Consider the following 20,561-nt stretch of genomic DNA (forward strand, 5'->3'; position numbering starts at 1 on the left):
GATCAAGAGTAATGAATAGTAAAAACATATAGCTGAGTCTTTGAACTGTGCAAGTCCACTCATACATGGTGTTTTTCCAATAGTGAATACTACACTACTCCCTGGTCTGCGGTTGGCTGAATCTGAAGATGCAGAACCCCGGATACAGAGGAACTGTCAGATTCGCAGGGCTGACTATACTTATATGCAGATTATCTGCTCTGCAGGGTCAGCTCAGTGCCCCTGACTGCTGCCGTGTTCAAGGGTCAACTGTACAGGTTACAGTCTTCCCTCTCCCTCTGACTTTTCTAAATTATGTTTCACATAATTAAAGCAAAAACTATCCTAATGTTGATGTGATTCTCAAAGTATGTAAAGTTAATATTTAAGACAATTATAAACAGGGGAGTGTAACTTCAAAAAGAGGTAAGCCTTCACCCAGACTGATACTGTATTGACATCAGTGGACTGTGGTAAGTTATTTATGTATATATAATACCTAGAGCAGATTCAAAATAATATATAAAAGACATGCCCTCAAAACACCAAGGACAGATCAAAATGAAATTTTCAAAAAGGTACAATAAGCCACAGGAAGGCAGGAAAATAACAAAGAACAGAGGGAAGAAATAAAAACAAAAATAAAATGGTCTACTTAAATCTCAACATATCAATAATTTCCTGGAATGTACACAGTCCAAATAAAACCAACTAGAAGACAAAGACTGGTAGGATGGATATTTTAAAAACATGAGCCAACTACCATAAGACACTCATTTCAAAATAATGATATAAGGAGGTTTAAAGTACTATAAAAGGATGAAAAAAATACAGAATTATACTGTCCAATGAAGGAGCTGCCGATCACATGGTAATTTTAATCAATTAAACTAAATTGAAAATTCAGCTCTCAATGTCACTAGACACATTTAAAGTAATATGTAAAAAAAAAATAAATAAAGTAATATGTAAAAAAGCACTTGTACTGAATTAGTAATGTGCACATATCACTTTATTTTAAAAAGGTTCTCCAAAATTCTATTATAAATGAAAACGTCCACATTCTCAATTATTTAACTAATAGCAGTTAATATAGGTTTTTTAATATTGAGGCAAAATAAAACAAAATTTGTCATTTTAGAGTGTATAGTACAGGGCTTTAAGGACATTCACACTGTTGTGCAACCATCACCAGTATGTCCAGAACTTTTCATCATTCTGAAATGAAACTCAGTATCCATCAAACAATAACTCCTCATTCCTCATCCTCTACTCTCTACCAGACTCTGGCAGCCAACCTTCTAATTCTTTCTCTATGAATTTTCGTACTCTAGGTACATCATGTAAGTGGAAGCATCAAATAGTTGTCCTTTTGCAACTGGCTTATTTCAATTAGCACGAAGTCTTCATCCACTCTGTAGCAGGTACCAGAATTCCCCTCCTTTTTAAAGACTGTATAATATCCCACTGTGTATTTTATTTACATATGCATCTGTTGATGAAAATTTGTGTTGTTTTTTAATCCTCTACTTAACTAACGAAAGCAGGATTTATTTACAAATTGAAAGAATCTCCAGGTAGAGATGAATCTTAGAGGTCATCTAGTTCCATAGCCTTCTAATATTTAAATAATTTGATACAAATTATCACAATTAAAAAACTCTGTATCATCTTAAGTGGCTACCACTTTAAACTGTTCACATTTCTCTTTTACAAGTTGGAAACTACCACCAGTATTTTAATTTAGCCATGGCACATATGACAGAGGATATTCACATGTATGATACACCTCCATGGGCAAGGGCAGATTAAAAAAAAACCTGTACTCAATACATGTTAACATAAAATTTGCCATTCTAAACAATTTTAAGTGTCAGTTCAGTGGCATAAAGTACATTCACAGTGCTGTGCAGATAGCACCATTTATCTATTTCTAAAATTTTGTCATTGACAAGGACAGATTTTGAGAACACTCAAAAGAACTGCAGAGAACAAAAGCATCACAGACTTTACTTTGGCATGATAGTCCCAAAAGAATCTTACAAAGTGTGTAAGAAATAAGCTCATCATTTAAATATATCAAGAAACTTCATTTTATATAAAGAAAACATGTTCAATTTCATTTTTAAAAATTGAGCTTTATTTAATAAGAAGGGATCTTGATTTTATTTTTGATTCTCTACTCCACAGGCAATATTAAAAAGGCAGCACATAGGTAGGTAAAATTTACAGAATTACACTGTATGTTACTACAAATTTTTTCACTGAACCATTCTTGCTTATAGGCAATATGGACATGCAATTGACATCTAGCTGACTCATCTTTTTCATTAAAAATTTATTCATGGATAGAATAAAATAAAAGTAACTGTGATAATCACAAACACATAAATAATTCACAATTGCCACAACTGTTAGTGGTACCGTACATTAGTAATGGTTCTATACAATAGCTCTAGCTTTAACTCACAACTGATTAAGAGCAATCACAAAACCTCGGTAAACAGATAACCAGTGCAAGTTCGATGCATGAAGCAGGGCATTCAAAGCCAGTCTCTGGGACAACCCAGAGGAAGAGGGTAGGGAGGGAGTTGGGTTCAGGATGGGGGGACACAGGCACACGCGTGGCTGATTCATGTTGATGTATGGCAAAAACCACCGCAATATTGTAAAGTAATTAGCCTCCAATTAAAAAAAAAGAAAACCCTCTGGTAAGACCCAGTCCTTTGAAGACTCCTGACTCAAACTGGTCAAGAACAGGAATTCCTACAGTAACTCTGGACATCACCAGTATTTGAAGATATAGACAACCATGGAAAAACATTGCACTTTTATATAGTCAATACTATATTAAGTGTCTCCAGAGGAACCGTATGGCAGACTGTGAGGTATGTCTCTGGAACTGATAGTTTTCATTCTCTTACTCTACAGAGTAAGATCATGGCTTGATCATTATCTTAAAGCTTAAAGAGAAAATGGAGGAATAGATCGAAAAGAGGCAAATTTCCCCCCCTCAATGGGGGAAAAAACCCTCAGAAAACAGAATGAAGGAATTTGAATTTTAAAGCTCAAAGAGGATTACAGTTTAAAAAGTTTAGCTCAACAAACATTATCAGGTGCTAAATATAAATACTATGCTAAAAAGCCCAGAAAGGTTAACCAGTCACAACTCAATGGAAGACAGGAGTGGAGCCTCAGATTACTTGATTCTTGGAGTCTACTGTTTTGTACAAAAATCACAGTTAAAAATAGGACCTGCAACCATTACTCCTAAATTACAACAAGTACTCTTTCCATTGATTTGATAATAGTGTAAGAATAACTGTTTCCATATAGGAACAACTGGAAACAGCTTGGGATAGGAAAAGGTTAGGACTCATTAAATACCTTTCTAAATTGTCAAAGATTTAGTTAGGCAAATTCTGTAACAAAATGATGCTTGAAATAAAGAAACTGCTGTTGGACCAGAATTTTAAAAGCTGAGTTTAGTCTTTGCTGCAAAATAACCTAAAGAGGAAAAGGTGACTGTGAAAGCACCAAACATTAGCCTATTATGATTATCTGATTGCCCCCCCCAAAATACATGTTTATTGTTACAACTCTTCAATCTATATAGAAATATACAATGAAGTCTTTAAAAAAAACACCTCTTAATTCAAATTTTCTTAGAAACTGCTATCTCACATCTCCCCAATGAGCAATATATATAATTCCTCAATTGCTATTAAGGTTTTAAATTCTAGATATATGTAATAGATAGATACCCCTAGTATCCATGTCCCTTTGAATGATAAACGTCTATAAGGATAAATATATTAAGTCTTTTGACACAGTATAATGCATTAATTAAAAGTAAAGTCTTTTCACATTGCCCAAGTCCAATAACAGACTTCTCTACCTCATGTATAACTAAGCATTCTTTATTTTACTATACCCAATTCAGTATCAATAAATTAATGTTTCCTAGAAATAGTTTATATAGTAAGAAGAGCACTGCTTTGTACTTCAGACAAATCTGGATATTTGTTGTTGCTATTGTTTTATAACCTGTTTATTACTCAAGAATAGTTAATTTATAATACTGTATTAGTTTCAAGGGTAGAGCACAGTGATTCAGTGTTGGTTTTGTTTTTTTTTTTTAGATTATATTCCATTGTAGGTTACTACAAGGTTTTGTTTTTGTTTTTGTTTTTTAGATTATATTCCATTGTAGGTTACTACAATTCCCTGCTATATATACAGCAAATCCTTGTTGCTTATCTGTTTTATGTACAGTAGTTTGTATCTGTTACAATCTCAAATTTCTAATTTGTCCCTGCATCCCTCTCCTTTGGTAATAAGCTTGTTCTCTACGTCTGTGGGTCTGCTTCAGTGTCCTTTTTTTTTCCTGGCTGTGTTACATGGCTTGTCGGATCTCAGCTCCCTTACCAGGAACCCAGAAACTGAATCTATGCCTCCTGCAGTAGAAGCTCAGAATCCTAACCGCTGGACCTTCAAGGAATTTTTTTTAAACTATAAAGCTGCCTTATTTTTACACAATTTTAAAGGTCACTTTCCATTTAAAGTTATTACAAAATATTGGCTATATACCCCATGTTGTATAATACATGCTTGAGTCTGTCTTATAGCCAATAGCTTGTACCTCTGATTCACCACACCTTTATTTTGCCCACTCCAACTGGTAATCACTAATCTGTTGTCTGGATCTGTGAGTCTGCTTCTTTTATCTTATGGTCATTAGTTTGTTGTTGCTTTTTTTAAGATTCCACATATAAGCGGTATCATTTAGTATTTATCTTCCTCTGCAAACCTGGATCTTAATCATGTCTGTATCACTGAACTTACTGGATGCCCTTAAACTAGTTAAATGTGGCAGGAGTCAAGCAAGATAAAACAAGTACATGGGAAGTGCCCAGTGCCTAGCACACAGCATACACAGAAGAATGCCATTCAGCACTGAGTGATCAGTCTGTTCTGACAGGTCTCTATCACCTTTGGCTCGGTCTATCTCCCATCTCTAACCCCAGCACCCTTCCTGAGCTCCAGTTCTGGGCCTCTTATGAGCTAGTGTGTGTGTGCTCAGTCACGTAGTTGTGTCCGGACTCTGTGACCCCATGGATTGTAGCCCGCCAGGCTCCTCTGTGTGATCAGCGAGGATGCTAGGCAATTCCATCTGAATAGGTCTGCCATCTTTCAAATTCACTGCCTGAAACTGAACTCAAATTCTTCTCAACTGACACTCCACTACAGGATTTCTAACTGCTAATGATAGATGCTTTCAATTAACCATTCACCCAGAGCTTAAAATCTAGTACTTATTTTTGATTCACCATCTCCTCTCAAAATCTGGAAATTTTCCCTTAGCTACTCCCCGCTTCATAGGCAAATTCAGAAAAATTATAAATGTTTTTAAATGCCTTAACATTTAATGTTAAATCAGGAGATGGTTAGAAATTTTTAGCCAAGAACCTAATAATAGAAAAGGCTCAACAAGGTGAACAGGCTGCTTTTCTGAGCCAGGCCAGAGACATGGTTTGTGTATTCAAATTTGCACATCAAAGAGTAGTAAAATCCATTTGTCCAATCATAAGTTCCAATTGCAACATAGACATAATAGGTCTATTTAGGTAAAAGATAACAAAGAAAACATTAAAAGGTTTATCTGGCTAAAAGGAATAGAGCTTGCTTCAGAGCTTCAGGGGTTAGGGTGATTAAAAAAAAAAAGGCACACAAAATTTAGTTAGGTGTTTTCATCTCTGAACTTAAGTCTTAGAATTATGGTGGGTCACCTCGGAACCATAACGAGAATTAACTTAAGGATGGCAAAACAAAAAGTTGAGAACTGAGGCTCTTGATGATGTCACTGAATTGCAGAGTAATTAACTCTGAAGCTGCCTTACTCTAGAATTTTTTTTTTGAAAGTGTTTTAACTCATTCCATTAAGTTTTCTGAACAAAAAAAATAAAAAATAAAAAATAAAAGTTTTCTGATCCACAAAATAAATATCCACAGAGAGACCCCCCCATAGGTACTTCAACAGATCCAAATGAATTAATCATCATTTCTCCAAATGTACTCTTCCTTTTCAAATTCTCTGGCCCAAGATACCATCATTCCAAAAAGCAAAAAACCTGGGCGTCATCTTTGACTTCTACAGTAGTCTAAAAAAAGTCACTCCCTCAGATAAGTCTATGTCCTAATCCCTGGAATTTGCAAACGGTTTTTATGGAGGACTTTGCAGGCGGGGTGAAGTATCCCAACATAGGGAGACATCTCTGGATATCCAAGTGGCCCCTAGGTACAATCTTTAGCATCCTTCTAAGAGAGAAGTTAGAAGATATGACACCGATATCAGAGAAGGTGATGGGGAAGACAGGCATAAATTGGAGTGATGAGGCTGCAAATCATAGAATGCATAGTCACCAGAAACTAAAAGAGGCAAGGAATGGATTTCCCACCCTGACCAGAGTCTTTGGAGAAAAACGCTACCTGCCAACATCTTGATTTCAATCCAATGATACCAATTATGAATTTCTAGACTCCAGAATTGTGAAAGGATGAGTTTGCTGTTTAAAGCCATCCAGGCTGTGATAATTTATTACAAGAGCCAGAAGAAACTAATACAACTTCTGTTCTTCACTTTTCCTCCAAACACAGACTTGGTCACTAAGATCTATATCAAATCAATCCTTTCTTTTTTGGCCACTGCCCTGGGCTACTTAACATCCTGATTGTTCTCCCTGCCTTTAGTCTCACCAATGTTGAGTTAATCCCTCACCACTGTTCAAACTGTCTAAAATCCAATCATTTTAGTCCAGCAATTACCTCATGCTTTAGCTATCACCCAGTACAACTCTTAACAGCACTGAATTCTCAGCATTTGCATTTATATCATTCGATATCAATTGATTTCAATATATAAAACACTTGAGATAAGGCAGACTATTTTTTATTAGTTTATTTTTTGGAGGATAACTGCTTTACAATAACGTGTTGGTTTCAGCCATGTGCCAACATGAATCAGTCACAGGTATACACATGTCCTCTCCCTCCTGAACCTCCCACTTTCCTCCCACCCCCTAGGCTGTCATAGAGCACCAGGTGTGAGATCCTTCATCATACGGCAAATTCTCACTAGCTATCTATTTTACATATGGTAATGTATATGTTTCAGTGCTATTCTTTCAAATCGCCATACCCTCTCCTTCCACCACTGTGTCTACAAGTCTGTTTTCTATGTTGGCATCTCCACTGCTGCCCTGCAAATAGGTTCATCAGTACCATCTTTTAAGATTCCATATATATATTAATATGATGTTTTTCTTTTTCTGACTTACTTCACTCTGTATAATAGGTTCTAGGTTCATCCAACTCATAAGAACTGACTCAAATGCAATCCTTTTTATGGCTGAGTAATATTCCATTGTATATCTGAGGTTATTTATCTTTCTCCCAGCAAATTTGATTCTAGCTTGTGCTTCTTCCAGCCCAGAGTTTCTCATGATGTACTCTGCATATGAGTTAAATAAGCAGGGTGACAATAAACAGCCTCGACGTACTCCTTTACCTATTTGGAACCAGCCTGTTGTTCCATGTCCAGTTCTAACTGTTGCTTCCTGACCTGCATATAGGTTTCTCAAGAGGCAGGTCAGGTGGTCTGGTATTCCCATCTCTCTCAGAATTTTCCACAGTTTATTGTGATCCACATAGTCAAAGGCTTTGGCATAGTCAATAAAGCAGAAATAGATGTTTTTCTTGAACTCGCTTGCTTTTTCGATGATCCAGTTGATGTTGGCAATGTGATCTCTGGTTCCTCTGCCTTTCCTAAAACCAGCTTGAACATCTGGAAGTTCACGGTTCACTTATTGCTGAAGCCTGGCTTGGAGAATTTTGAGCATTACTTTACTGGCGTGTGAGATGAGTGGAACTGTGTGGCAGTTTGAGCATTCTTTGGCATTGCCTTTCTTAGGGACTGGAATGAAAACTGACCTTTTCCAGTCCTGTGGCCACTGCAGAGTTTTCCAAATTTGCTGGCATATTGAGTGCAGCACTTTCACAGCATCATCTTTCAAGATTTGAAACAGCTCAACTGGAATTCCATCACATCCACTAGCTTTGTTCATAGTGATGCTTTCTAAGGCCCACTTGACTTCACATTCCAGGATTTCTGGCTCTAGGTGAGTGATCACACCATCCTGATTATCTGGGTCATGAAGATCTTTTTTGTACAGTTCTTCTGTGTATTCTTGCCACCTCTTCTTAGTATCTTCTGCTTCTGTTAGGTCCATACCATTTCTGTTCTTTATCGAACCCATCTTTGCATGAAATGTTCCCTTGGTATCTCTAATTGTCTTGAAGAGATCTCTAGTCTTTGCCATTCTGTTGTTTTCCTGTATTTCTTTGCATTGATCGCTGAGGAAGGCTTTCTTATCTCTCCTGGCTATTCTTTGGAACTCTGCATTCAAATAGGAATATCTTTCCTTTTCTCCTTTGCTTTTAGCTTCTCTTCTTTTCACAGCTATTTGTAAGGCCTCCTCAGACAGCCATTTTGCTTTTTTGCATTTCTCTTCCATGGGGATGGTCTTGATCCCTGTCTCCTGTACAATGTCACGAACCTCCGTCCATAGTTCATCAGGCACTCTATCAGATCTAGTCCCTTAAATCTATTTCTCACTTCCACTGTATAATCATAAGGGATTTGATTTAGGTCATACCTGAAAGATCTAGTGGTTTTCCCTACTTTCTTCAATTTAAGTCTGAATTTGGAAATAAGGAGTTCATGATCTGAGCCACAGTCAGCTCCCGGTCTTATTTTTGCTGACTGTATAGAGCTTCTCCATCTTTGCCTGCAAAGAATATAATCAATCTGATTTTGGTGTTGACCATCTGGTGATGTCCATGTGTAGAGTCTTCTCTTGTGTTGTTGGAAATCAAGATTGCTGGGAGAAATATAAATAACCTCAGTTATGCAGATGACACCACCCTTATGGCAGAAAGTGAAGAGGAACTAAAAAGCCTCTTGATGAAAGTGAAAGAGGAGAGTGGAAAAGTTGGCTTAAAGCTCAACATTCAGAAAACTAAGATCATGGCATCTGGTCCCATCCCTTCATGGGAAATAGATGGGGAAACAGCGGAAACTGTAGCTGACTTTATTTTTGGGGGCTCCAAAATCACTGCAGATGGTGACTGCAGCCACGAAATTAAAAGACGCTTACTCCTTGGAAGGAAAGTTATGACCAACCTAGATAGCATATTAAAAAGCAGAGACATTACTTTGCCAACAAATGTCCAGCTAGTCAAGGCTATGGTTTTTCCAGTGGTCATGTACGGATGTGAGAGTTGGACTGTGAAGAAAGCTGAGCACTGAAGAATTGATGCTTTGGAACTGTGGTGTTGGAGAAGACTCTTGAGAGTCCCTTGGACTGCAAGGAGATCCAACCAGTCTACCACAAAGGAGATCAGTCCTGGGTGTTCACGGGAAAGACTGATGCTGAAGCTGAAACTACAACTTTGGCCACCTCATGTGAAGAGTTGACTCACTGGAAAAGACCCTGACGCTGGGAGGGATTGGGGGCAGAAAGAGAAGGGGACGACAGAAGATGAGATGGCTGGATGGAATCATTGACTTGATGGACATGAGTTTGAGTAATCTTCAGGAGTTGGTGAGGGACAGGGAGGCCTGGTGTGCTCCGATTCATGGGGTCACAAAGAGTTGGACACAACTGAACTGAATATTCCATTGTACATACTTACCACCACTTTTTTATCCATTCATCTGCTGATGGACTTCTAGGTTGTTTCCATATCCTAGCTATAGTAAATAGTGCTGCAATGGACAGCGAGGTACGTGTGTCTTTTTCGATTATGATTTCCTCACTGTATATGCTCAGAAGTGCGACCGTTGGGTCATATTCCTAGTTTAAGGAATCTCCATACTGTTTTTCATAGTGGTTGTATCAATTTACATTCCCATCAACAGCACAAGAGGATTCCCATACTTTCCTGCATTTACTGTCGTAGACTTTTCGATGATGGCCAGTCTGACTGGTTTAAGGTGATACCATAGTAGCTTTGATTTGCATTTCTCTAATAATGAGTGATGTTAAGCATCTTTTCATGTGTTTATTAGCTGTGTTAAGTCTTCTTCGGAGAAATGTCTGTTTAGGTATTCTAAGGTGAACTATTATCCCACCATTCATTATATTGGTGAGGAAACTGAAGCTCAGAGAATAAATGACTTATCTAAGTTCATAAGGCTAGTAAACAGCAATTGACATCCTGATGCTACCATTTGGGCCCTGGAAGGGGTCCCCCTTCCTGCAACACAATCAGGTCAGTTTTCACACAGGCATCATCAGGATATCACGATAAGGAACACTTCCATGACTCCTGTAATTTTCTTTGTGCCTCTTCATAATCTCTCCCACCAGCCTCTCCCCTCCACCACTAATTTGCTTTTCATTTTAGATTAGTTGCATTTTCTAGAATTTAATATATACAGAATCAGGTAGTAAATATTTTCTTATTCATCTGGCTTCTTTCACTGGATATAATTATTTTGAGATTCATCTATGCTGTTAGGCTCCAGAATTTTTGTTACTTTTTGTTTTCTGCTGAATACTATTCCACTGTGTGCAATTACCACAGTCTTGGTTATCACCTAACAGAGAACAAACTCTGAGTTGTTCCCAGTTTGGGGCTATTACATATAAAGTTGCTATGACTATTTGTGCAGTCTTCATGTAAACATACCAGCAGTTTCTTAATCATTTCTGTCTACACCATTAACATGTGCTACACTCTTATCAAAACATTGCTTATTATAGTACAGTGGTTCTCAACTGGGCATTTCTTTATGGCCACAAAAGGATCACTGCTCTATTAATCAGTATTTTATGTATCACAGGTAGTCAATTAGTGTCTACAGATCTTGCTTTCCTATAGATCCATGTGCTACTTGCGGGAAAACATTGAGCCTGTGTATATTCTATAACTGCCTAACACAGACGAGGCTGCATTTTTAAAAAAGCTGAATAAATGTGATTTATGGTGCTTACTTTTGGAATAAGCATATTCTTTTATGTTCACTCATATTATTAATAAAAGTACAATTATTTAAATAAAGCTTCAGACAAAATACCTAAAATATATATTTTAAGGAGTTTAACATACAAATATTTTAAAATATAAAATTATGATTTTATATAGAATACAAATATTTTATATAAAACTTGTCAATATACATGGTTTAAGTAAGGATGGGAGAAAAAAGTTCATGCTCAAATTACACTGAAATCTGAGTGAAGTAGTGAAAATTATAACTCACCAACTTCCTTCTCCAGAAAGTTATTGTTAAAATGTTTTTCACTATCATTTCCTTTAGAATCAACTGTTTTGGACAAATGCTACAGTGCCTCATACTTTAATTTTTGTTCTAAGAAAAGTTGTCACTGTTGTCAGTCTAAGCAAAAACAAATACCTGTATTTTTCCATGAAAGGAATCACACCTTTTTTTTTTAATGGAGTACTCAACTTTTTCATAGGAGTACTCATATTTGAGAGCATGAACACTAACAAAAGTGCATGTGATTTTTATCTGACAACAGTTTAACCCTCAAAGGTCTTCCTTAAGTCTTGATTTTTTACAAAGAATTCCAAATGAATTACTGTATCTGAGTTATAAAAAAAGGTCATTTTAACTTTTATAACTAGCCACTTTTTAATCAAGTAAATCAGGTAAAAATTTTAATCATTTTACTACATGAACAAGTTCTTTCTAGTTCAGCACTTTGAGAAAAAGAATGAGATTTACCTGGAGCTAAAACAATAAATCAATAAAACCAGTAACATTAAATTATTAGAATTTCCTCTGTTAACAAGAGTTGTGCTTATTATTAATTTTTACATCCAGGGAAAATACATTAATATACACTGAGTAACTCCCACCAAGTGTCTTTATTTCACCGTGGTCACAATTCTCAGGAAAGAATTTTCAAGATCCATTTAAAAGGAGGAAATAGAAAGTTAAATTAACTTGTCCACATTCCTATAAGAATAAAACCAGGATCTGAAGAAAGATCTGACTAACAAACACAGATTCAGTCCCTTCTCCCCAACTTACAAGTTGCCATTTACAAGAATTCAACCACAGTACTTAAGGAATACCAGCAGTTAACATCAAATCATTTTTACTAAAAAGCAAGCCTGAAGAAAGGGTATATCTTATTCAGTCTCTTGGATCCTTACATAAGCAAGTCAAATTTAAGTTACTTTTATAGTCAATTAGCATTTAAAGAGCTGTGTTTCCCTAAAGAGTTTTTAAGTGTTCATACCAAGTACTTCTGTGTCCTACTCTGTATGCTTTAAAATATGTACACGAGTATAGTGACTTTACCCAAAACACTTTTTCACTGCTGTCTTATGAAGTGTATCCCCTAAAAGATATGTTGAAATCCTAATCCCCAGTACCTGAGTATATTACCTTATTTGGAAACAGGCTTTTTACAAAAGTAATCAAACTAAACTGAGGTAATCAGGATGTACTTATATAAAGTAAAATTCAAAGACAGGCCATGTTAAGACTGAAATTATGCTGCCACAAGCAAAAGCAAGGAGAGCGGCCAAGAAGAGCTCCTTCCCTCGTAAGTTCCTTCCTTTAAGAGGAACCAACCCTGCCAACACCAAGATTTCAGACTTCTAACCTCCAGAGCAGAGACAAGTTTCTCTTTAAGCCATCCGGGTTGTGGTACTTTTGCCAGAGGAGTGGTAGCAGACAAATACGTGTCTGCTTTTCGAAATACTGTAAAATGTAACTACATTAAATTTTAATGGACTAATAGACATTTCAACTAAAAGGAAGAGAGACTAGGCTTCCCTGACAGTTCAGTTGGTAAAGAATCTGCCTGCAATGCAGAAGACTCTGGTTCAATTCCTGGGTTGGGAAGATCCCCTGGAGAAGGAATAGGCTACCCACTCCAGTATTCTGACCTGGAGAATTCCATGGACTGAACAGTCCAATGGGGTCACAAAGACTCGGACACACCTGAGCAACTTTCACTGTCACTATCATAGGATTGAAAAAGCAAGCCCAACTACATGCACTTTATAAGAAATCTACTTTAAATAAAAAATCAAAGAGGTATGTTAGAAGATATACCATGCAAACTGTAAGTACTGGAAGGCAAGAGTTGGCTATCCCTAACATGAGACAAAGTATACTTCATGACAAGAAGTATTACCACTGACACAAAATCAATGGTACATATTTCAAGTGCAACAAGGTATGTTCACCAATTGGGCCATAAAACAAATCTTAACAAATTTTAAAAGAATGAATCTGCCCAGAGTGTGTTCTCTAATCACAAATTTAAAAATCAGCAATCAGTGAACTATCAAGAAAATTCCAGGTATTTTAAATAACACACTTCTAAATAACCCAAAGTAATGAAGGAATCAACAAAGGAAATTAGAAAGCTTTGTTTTGTCTTTTTTTTTTTTTTGCCACAGAGCATGTGGGATCTTAGTTTCCCAACCAAGGACCAAACCCATGGCCCCTGCCTTGGAAGCACAGTCTTAACCACTAGATCTGACAGGGAAATCCCTGGAAAGTATTTCTAACTGAGCGATATTGAAAATACAACATTATCAACATTTGTGGAATGCAGATAAAGTAGTGCTTAGAGTAAAATTTATACCTTTAAATGTATACAAAGAGAAGACGGTCTAGAAAATCAGTGACCTATCCCCACACACTTTGCCATCTCACATTTATTAACATGACTACTATAAAAGACAAAATAACAGAAGATAAGTGTTGCCAAGGATGTGGATAAAGAGCCCTTGTGAACTGTTGGTGGGAATGTAAGCATAGATACTATGTAAAACACTATGGCTGTTACTCAAAGAAATTAAACACAGAATTACCATCAGTTCAGTTCAGTCTCTCAGTCCTGTCTGACTCTTTGCGACCCCATGAACTGCAGCACACCAGGCCTCCCTCTGCATCACCAACTCCGGGAGTCCACTCAAACCCATATCCATTGAGTCGGTGATGCCACCCAACCATCTCATCTTCTGTCATCCCCTTCTCCTCCTGCCCTCAATCTTTCCCAGCATCAGAGTCTTTTCAAATGAGTCAGCTCTTCGCATCAGGTGGCCAAAGTATTGGAGTTTCAGATTCAGCATCAGTCCTTCCAGTGAACACCCAGGACTGATCTCCTTTATGGTGGACTGGTTGGATCTCCTTGCAGTCCAAGGGACTCTCAAGAGTCTTCTCCAACACCACAGTTCCAAAGCATCAATTCTTCAGTGCTCAGCTTTCTTCACAGTCCAACTCTCACATCCGTACATGACCACTGGAAAAACCATAGCCTTGACTAGCTGGACATTTGTTGGCAAAGTAATGTCTCTGCTTTTTAATATGCTATCTAGGTTGGTCATAACTTTCCTTCCAAGGAGTAAGCGTCTTTTAATTTCATGGCTGCAGTCACCATCTGCAGTAATTTTGGAGCCCCCAAAAATAAAGTCAGCCACTGTTTCCCCATCTATTTGCCATGAAGGGATGCGACCAGCAATTATACTTCTGGGTATATACTCCAAAGAACTGAAAGCAGAGACATGAACATATACTTGTAACATGAATGTTCATAGGAGCATTATTCACTATAGCCCATATCTATCAACAGATAAATGGATAAACAAGATGTGGTATATATAAAAATGGAATATTATTTAGCCTTAAAAAGGAAGAAAATTCTGATATATGCTATGATATGGATGAACCTTGAGGATATTACACTAAGTGAAACAAGTCAGTTTAAACAAATACAGTAATACATACCATCCACTCACATTTGCAAGTCTTTTTACAGCAAAATGAGAAAAAGATTTGGATTCAGGTACGAAGACACTCGTTCACACACACACACATACCCTCAAGATAAAAGTAACTGCAAAAGACCCACTTTGACAAAATAGTCAATCTATTAGGGGCCTTTGCCTTCCAGATCTCAGGGAGTATTGATTGATACATTTTCGTTCATTTACAAAGCATAGCTAAAGATTTCTTAGTTTTGCAAATAACCCCAGGGGACTATAAGATGAAATAAAAACTCTGATCATCTACACTTAATTATTCATGGCTGGTGTCACCAATTAACAAGCAAACAGCAATTCAAATTGTTCTCTCAGTGTCACAGTTCCCTAGCACCCAACCAATGCTCCATCGGCGATAAAGCTGAATGAATGACCAAGGATAGTTCAAAAGCGAAGATCCTAACCAACGCTCCACCACAGGCGAAACCTAAGCAATAAGAAAGTTGGTATTATCACAACCAAGCCCTGTCATTCACCAAAGATGTCTCAACTGGCCAATGCAGGTACTAACACACATACAAACAACATACATATTGCCCCACAAAAAAATAATCAGACGCAAGTGTAGCCCAGAAAAAAGGACCATATGTAGCTTATCCCAAGGTGACAAACACAAAAACACAAATAACAACTAAGCCAACTAAGCTATGGTAACACAGAAAATCAGAAGAGGTGTAGTCTAAAATTCTACTTCCACTCCCAAATGGAGGCCTCCAAACAAACTGGCAAGCCTAGCTCTAGAAAAGCAAATGAACCGGTTCCCAAATCAGGCAGTCTAACAACAATTCCTCTCTTCAACAGGGTATGCCAATCAAATGCAAGACAAATTGACTTGAGAGAAAAAAGCCCAAATTGAGGCCAGTTGTATACACCAGAGTGACTTAGCCTCAAGTGGTTCACTTCCCGCCTAGGAAGCACTCCAAATATGAAACAGGAGGGAAGGTGGCAGGGCACAGCCTTTAAAAGAATGACATAGCCCGAGGACATGACATAAAGCAAGTAGGACCAAGGTGGCACACAAGTCTACTTCCACTAGACACTGAGCCTAACTCACTATAACAAGCAGCACGCTAAATGAAACATCCACAGGCGCCAAGATAGTTCCAAGTGTGTGTGTGTCTGTGTGTGTTAGTTGCTCACCTGGGTCCAACTATTTGTGACCCCACAGACTATAGAGTCTGCCAGGCTCCTCTGTCCATGGGATTCTCCAGGCAAGAATACTGGAGTGGGTTGCCATGTCCTTCTCCAGGGGATCTTCCTGACCCAGGGATTGAACCTAGGTCTCTGGCACATGCAGTCAGTTTCTTTACCATTTGAGCTACTTGGGAAGCCCCCAAGATAGTTCCAAGGCTGACTATAAAGCCTAAAAAGTAGGCAGTGGCCCAGTTCCTGAAACTCTCTGCCCCTTCCCCAAAATAGTTGGAATAATCCTCCCACTCATTAGCCTAATGAAATTATCCAGCCTCCAAAACTAAACATGCCACATTTAATAGAGGACAGTTCCAAATAGGGGCTTACCTGGTGGCGCAGTAGTTAAGAATCCACCTGCCAGTGCAGGAGACACAGGTTCAATCCCTGATCCAGGGATACCCTGGAGAATGAAATGGCAACCCACTTCAGTATTCTTGCCTGAAAAATCGCCATGGATAGAAGAGCCTGGACACGACTCAGCAACTAAAAAACAACAAAGTTCTGAACAGGCTTGCTTGCTAACCGTAGGTGATAATCAGATACTTAGGTTAAGATCTGAATTAAGAGAAAATCACTTTTAAAAAGAATTATATTGTTTCAGAAGCCAGAGGGTAGTAGTTCCACAAAATCCTGATTCCAAATATTCAAACTCTTGGTTAGATGTAACCCTAAGTTGTCTGTAAGCTGAATGCATCAAAAACTGTTAAAACCAAGTAAGTAGCAAATCATGTCAACATTAAAAAAAAAAAAACAAAACACAAAACCAACCTACATATACCATTTAATACCTATAGGATAACAGTATAGAACATTGAAACTGGGGTATCAAACATTTGTAATTTTAAGGGTTTTTTAAAAAAGCTATAATTACTAAAATGGAAGAATATTTAATATAGAGACAGAAATCATGTTCTCCTAGAAAACTGAGGCATTAATAAGTTTCATTCATCAATTTTCACTCTTATAAGACAGAATTCAGAGAAGGAAATGGCAACCCACTCCAGTATTCTTGCCTAGAGAATCCCGTGGACAGAGGAGCCTGGTGGGCTGCTGTCCATAGGGTCGCAGAATCAGACACGACTGAAGTGACTTAGCACTCATGCATGGGAGAAGGAAACGGCAACCCACTCCAGTAGCCTTGCCTGGAGAATCCCAGGGACAAGGGAGCCTAGTGGGCTCTATGGGGTCTCACAGAGTCAGACACGAATTAGCAGCAGCAGCAAGACAGAATTATCAATGTGAAAGATCACAATGATGTAAGTCAGTGATTTACCCCAGAATCAGTTATGTAAAAATGTGCTGGCTAAAGTCACCTTTGGCACTAATGATAATGTTAGTGAAGAAAGTGCCCATCAAGCAGGAGTGTAATATAAATTTAATGTATCTTTATCTTTTTAAAGGCACATATACAATCACTATTTTTCGATGCCGTGACTAAAAATCCAGAGATTTCCAGCTCATTATGGAGTGAAGTATTTCTTATATAAAGAACAAAAGAAAAAACTAAAGTGGCTTTCAGTTTAACAGGAGATAAATTTCAAGAAATCAGTCAAGATACAGGAAGAACTGTTTCAATCATGAATGTGGTGGTTGCATTTAATGTAAAGACATCCCATTATAGCATATATAAAGATATGCTCATTTGTAGTCTACAAAATGCCAGGAAACCACGGTGGGGGTGGCGGGGACATATATGTATTTATATATATTAGGGCTTCCCTGGTGGCTTTGAGAGTAAAGTGTCTGCCTGCAATGCAGGAGACCCGGGTTCGATCCCTGGGTCAGGAAGATCCCCTGGAGAAGTAAATGGCAACCCACTCCAGTACTCTTGCCTGGAAAATCCCATGGACAGAGGAGATTTGTAGGCTACAGTCCATGGGGTCGCAAAGAATCGGACACGACTGAGCGACTTCACTCACTTCACATATACACACACACACAGAGACACATATTCAATATATATATTAAAAACTATAGTTGGAAGAAGCCCAATTAATTTGGAGCCCTCTAACTAATGAAGGAAATCCCTTTACAAAAATCTCTGATGCTTCAGCGTTTTCAGTAACAAGAGAATTCTATCCTTTACAAGGCTAGAAAGATTTCCTCAAAGTTTAAAACCTCCAACATTATGGAAAATTTCAGATGCAATCTTCAGTGTTGCTGTAGGACTAATGTCAGTCATGTGTTTCTTTTGATTCATGCTGAAATGAAAATATATCCAATTTTATGACACATATTTAATTGTGAGATGCAGCAATGTGTTAAGTACAACACTGAAGACAGACTTTAGTTTGACACCTGGATATCACTTTACTTATTTGCAAAGATACAAGTGGCAACAACAAAGGGTTAAAGTGGGATCTGAATGAGATGATGTATAAAATATTTAGCATAGTGATACCTTTTTGAAAGGCTCAACAAATGCTGGCAGTTCTCATAACTGTATTAGCCCACTCAGTCTACCAAAACAGTTTCTAGCTGCTATGTAAGAATATATACCTGTGCTACTGTTTGTGGCACTTTTTCATCACTTTATGTTTCCTAATAATCTTCAGCAGTATATTTTACCAAGATTAAAGACAGGATGAAGGCAAATGGGCCCAATGCATATGCATTGCTCATTTTCCCACTCTATTCCTTGAGGAAAGAAATGTTTGCTCTGTTAACAAAAGCAGTGGTGGTGTACAGAGGGAAACACACTGTGGGCTCATCTTTTCCTGGGTAACAGGCAGCTGATAAACTGTGTAATTGTATTCTCACTTCAGACAGCCACTGATTGCTCCCTCTTAAATCCTCATCTGAAGGCATAATTATAGATTCTATCACATTTTGCCCAATCAAAAAAAAGTGCTATCTTCACTGATCACACATCCAAATACCTTTTATATCTGCAGATAGCGTATGTACGCCAGTTCTGTTGTGTGACATATAAGTAGATGGATTTATAAAACTGTATCAACTGCCTGCCTCTTTGAAGATTATGATTTTCAGAATTCTCTGGTGGCCTAGTGGTTAGGATTTCAGGCTTTTGCTGCCAGGGCCCAGGTTCAATACCTGGTCGGGGAACTAAGATCCCGCAGGCCATGTGGCCAAAAGAAAAAAGAACTGACCCATCAATAAAGTGATTTTCAAAGTAAAGCTTGCAAAAATTAGCCTGAAATCTACTTCTCTGCTCACCTCTACAGATTAGTCTAGTGCTCTTTGCCAGAGAAACTGGAATCTAATTGCAAAATTATGTACTCCAATATCACTTCACGTTAAGTAACACACTCTGTCCACTGTTAATCCTCCTACAGTGAAGATAATATAAGTCTATTAGATATTAAAAGGTATGACAGAGTTAAATAACACTTCATTTTAAAACTTGGGTAAGGCTTTAAGAATACTTTTAAAATATTTGACTTCTGAACCTTGTATGTGGTTTATATGGCCTTCCCTGGTAGTTCAGCTGGCAAAGAATCTGTCTGCAATGCAAGAGAGCTCTGTTTAATAACTGGGTCGGAAAGACCCTCTGGAGAAGGGACAGGCTACCCACTCCAGTATTCTTGGGCTTCCCTAGTGGCTCAGATGGTAAAGAATCTGCCTGAATGTTCATCACAGCACTGTTTATAATAGCCAGGACATGGAAATAACCTAGATGCCCATCAGCAGACGAACGGATAAGGAAGCTGTGGTACATATACACCATGGAATATTACTCAGCTGTTAAAAATAATTCATTTGAATCAGTTCTAATGAGACGGATGAAACTGGAGCCTATTATACAGAGTGAAGTAAGCCAGAAAGATAAAGACCAATACAGTATACTAACACATATATATGGAATTTAGAAAGGTGTTAACGATAACCCTATATGCAAAACAGAAAAAGAGACACAGATGTACAGAACAGACTTTTGGACTCTGTGGGAGAAGGCGAGGGTGGGATGTTTCGAGAGAACAGCATCGAAACGTATATTATCTAGGGTGAAACAGATCATCAGCCCAGGTTGGATGCATGAGACAAGTGCTCGGGCCTGGTGCACTGGCAAGACCCAGAGGGACTGGGTGGAGAGGGAGGTGGGAGGGGGGATCGGGATGGGGAACACATGTAAGTCCATGGCTGATTCATGTCAATGTATGACAAAAACCACTACAATATTGTAAAGTAATTAGCCTCCAACTAATAAAAATAAATGGGAAAAAAAAGAAAAGAAAAAAAGAAAAGAGAAAAAAAGAATCTGCCTGTATTGTGGGAACTGGGTTCAATCCCTGGGTTGGCAAGATCCCCTGGAGGAGGGCATGGCAACCCACACCAGTATTCTTGCCTGGAAAATCTCCATGGACAAGTCCCCCTGGCAGGCTATAGTCCAAGGGGTCACAAAGAGTCAGACATGATGGAGCGACTAAGCACGTATAATTTATACATTCAAAAATAAAATTTAAAAAGGGAATCCTTCTACACTGTTGCTGGGAAGGTAAACTAATGCAGCCACTATAGAGAACAGTATGGAGGTTCCTTAAAAAATTAAAAACAGA

The 20,561-nt window shown here is 38.0% G+C and overlaps 1 protein-coding gene across 5 annotated transcripts in view; it reads right to left on the reverse strand.

The window, feature by feature from the left end:
* Positions 1–20,561, reverse strand: part of ZBTB44 (zinc finger and BTB domain containing 44) — a 57,744-nt gene that overhangs the window by 33,150 nt on the left and 4,033 nt on the right. Inside the window, exon 1 of one of the 5 annotated variants that reach the window (XM_043451031.1) lies at positions 16,372–16,395. The exons of the other annotated variants lie outside the window; for them this stretch is intronic. The gene's annotated coding sequence lies outside the window, so the exon portion shown is untranslated. Of the gene's footprint in view, positions 1–16,371; positions 16,396–20,561 lie in introns of those variants that run through there. 5 annotated transcript variants of the gene reach the window in all.

Source organism: Cervus canadensis, chromosome 29 (assembly GCF_019320065.1).
Source record: "Cervus canadensis isolate Bull #8, Minnesota chromosome 29, ASM1932006v1, whole genome shotgun sequence".
Taxonomy (NCBI): domain Eukaryota; kingdom Metazoa; phylum Chordata; class Mammalia; order Artiodactyla; family Cervidae; genus Cervus; species Cervus canadensis.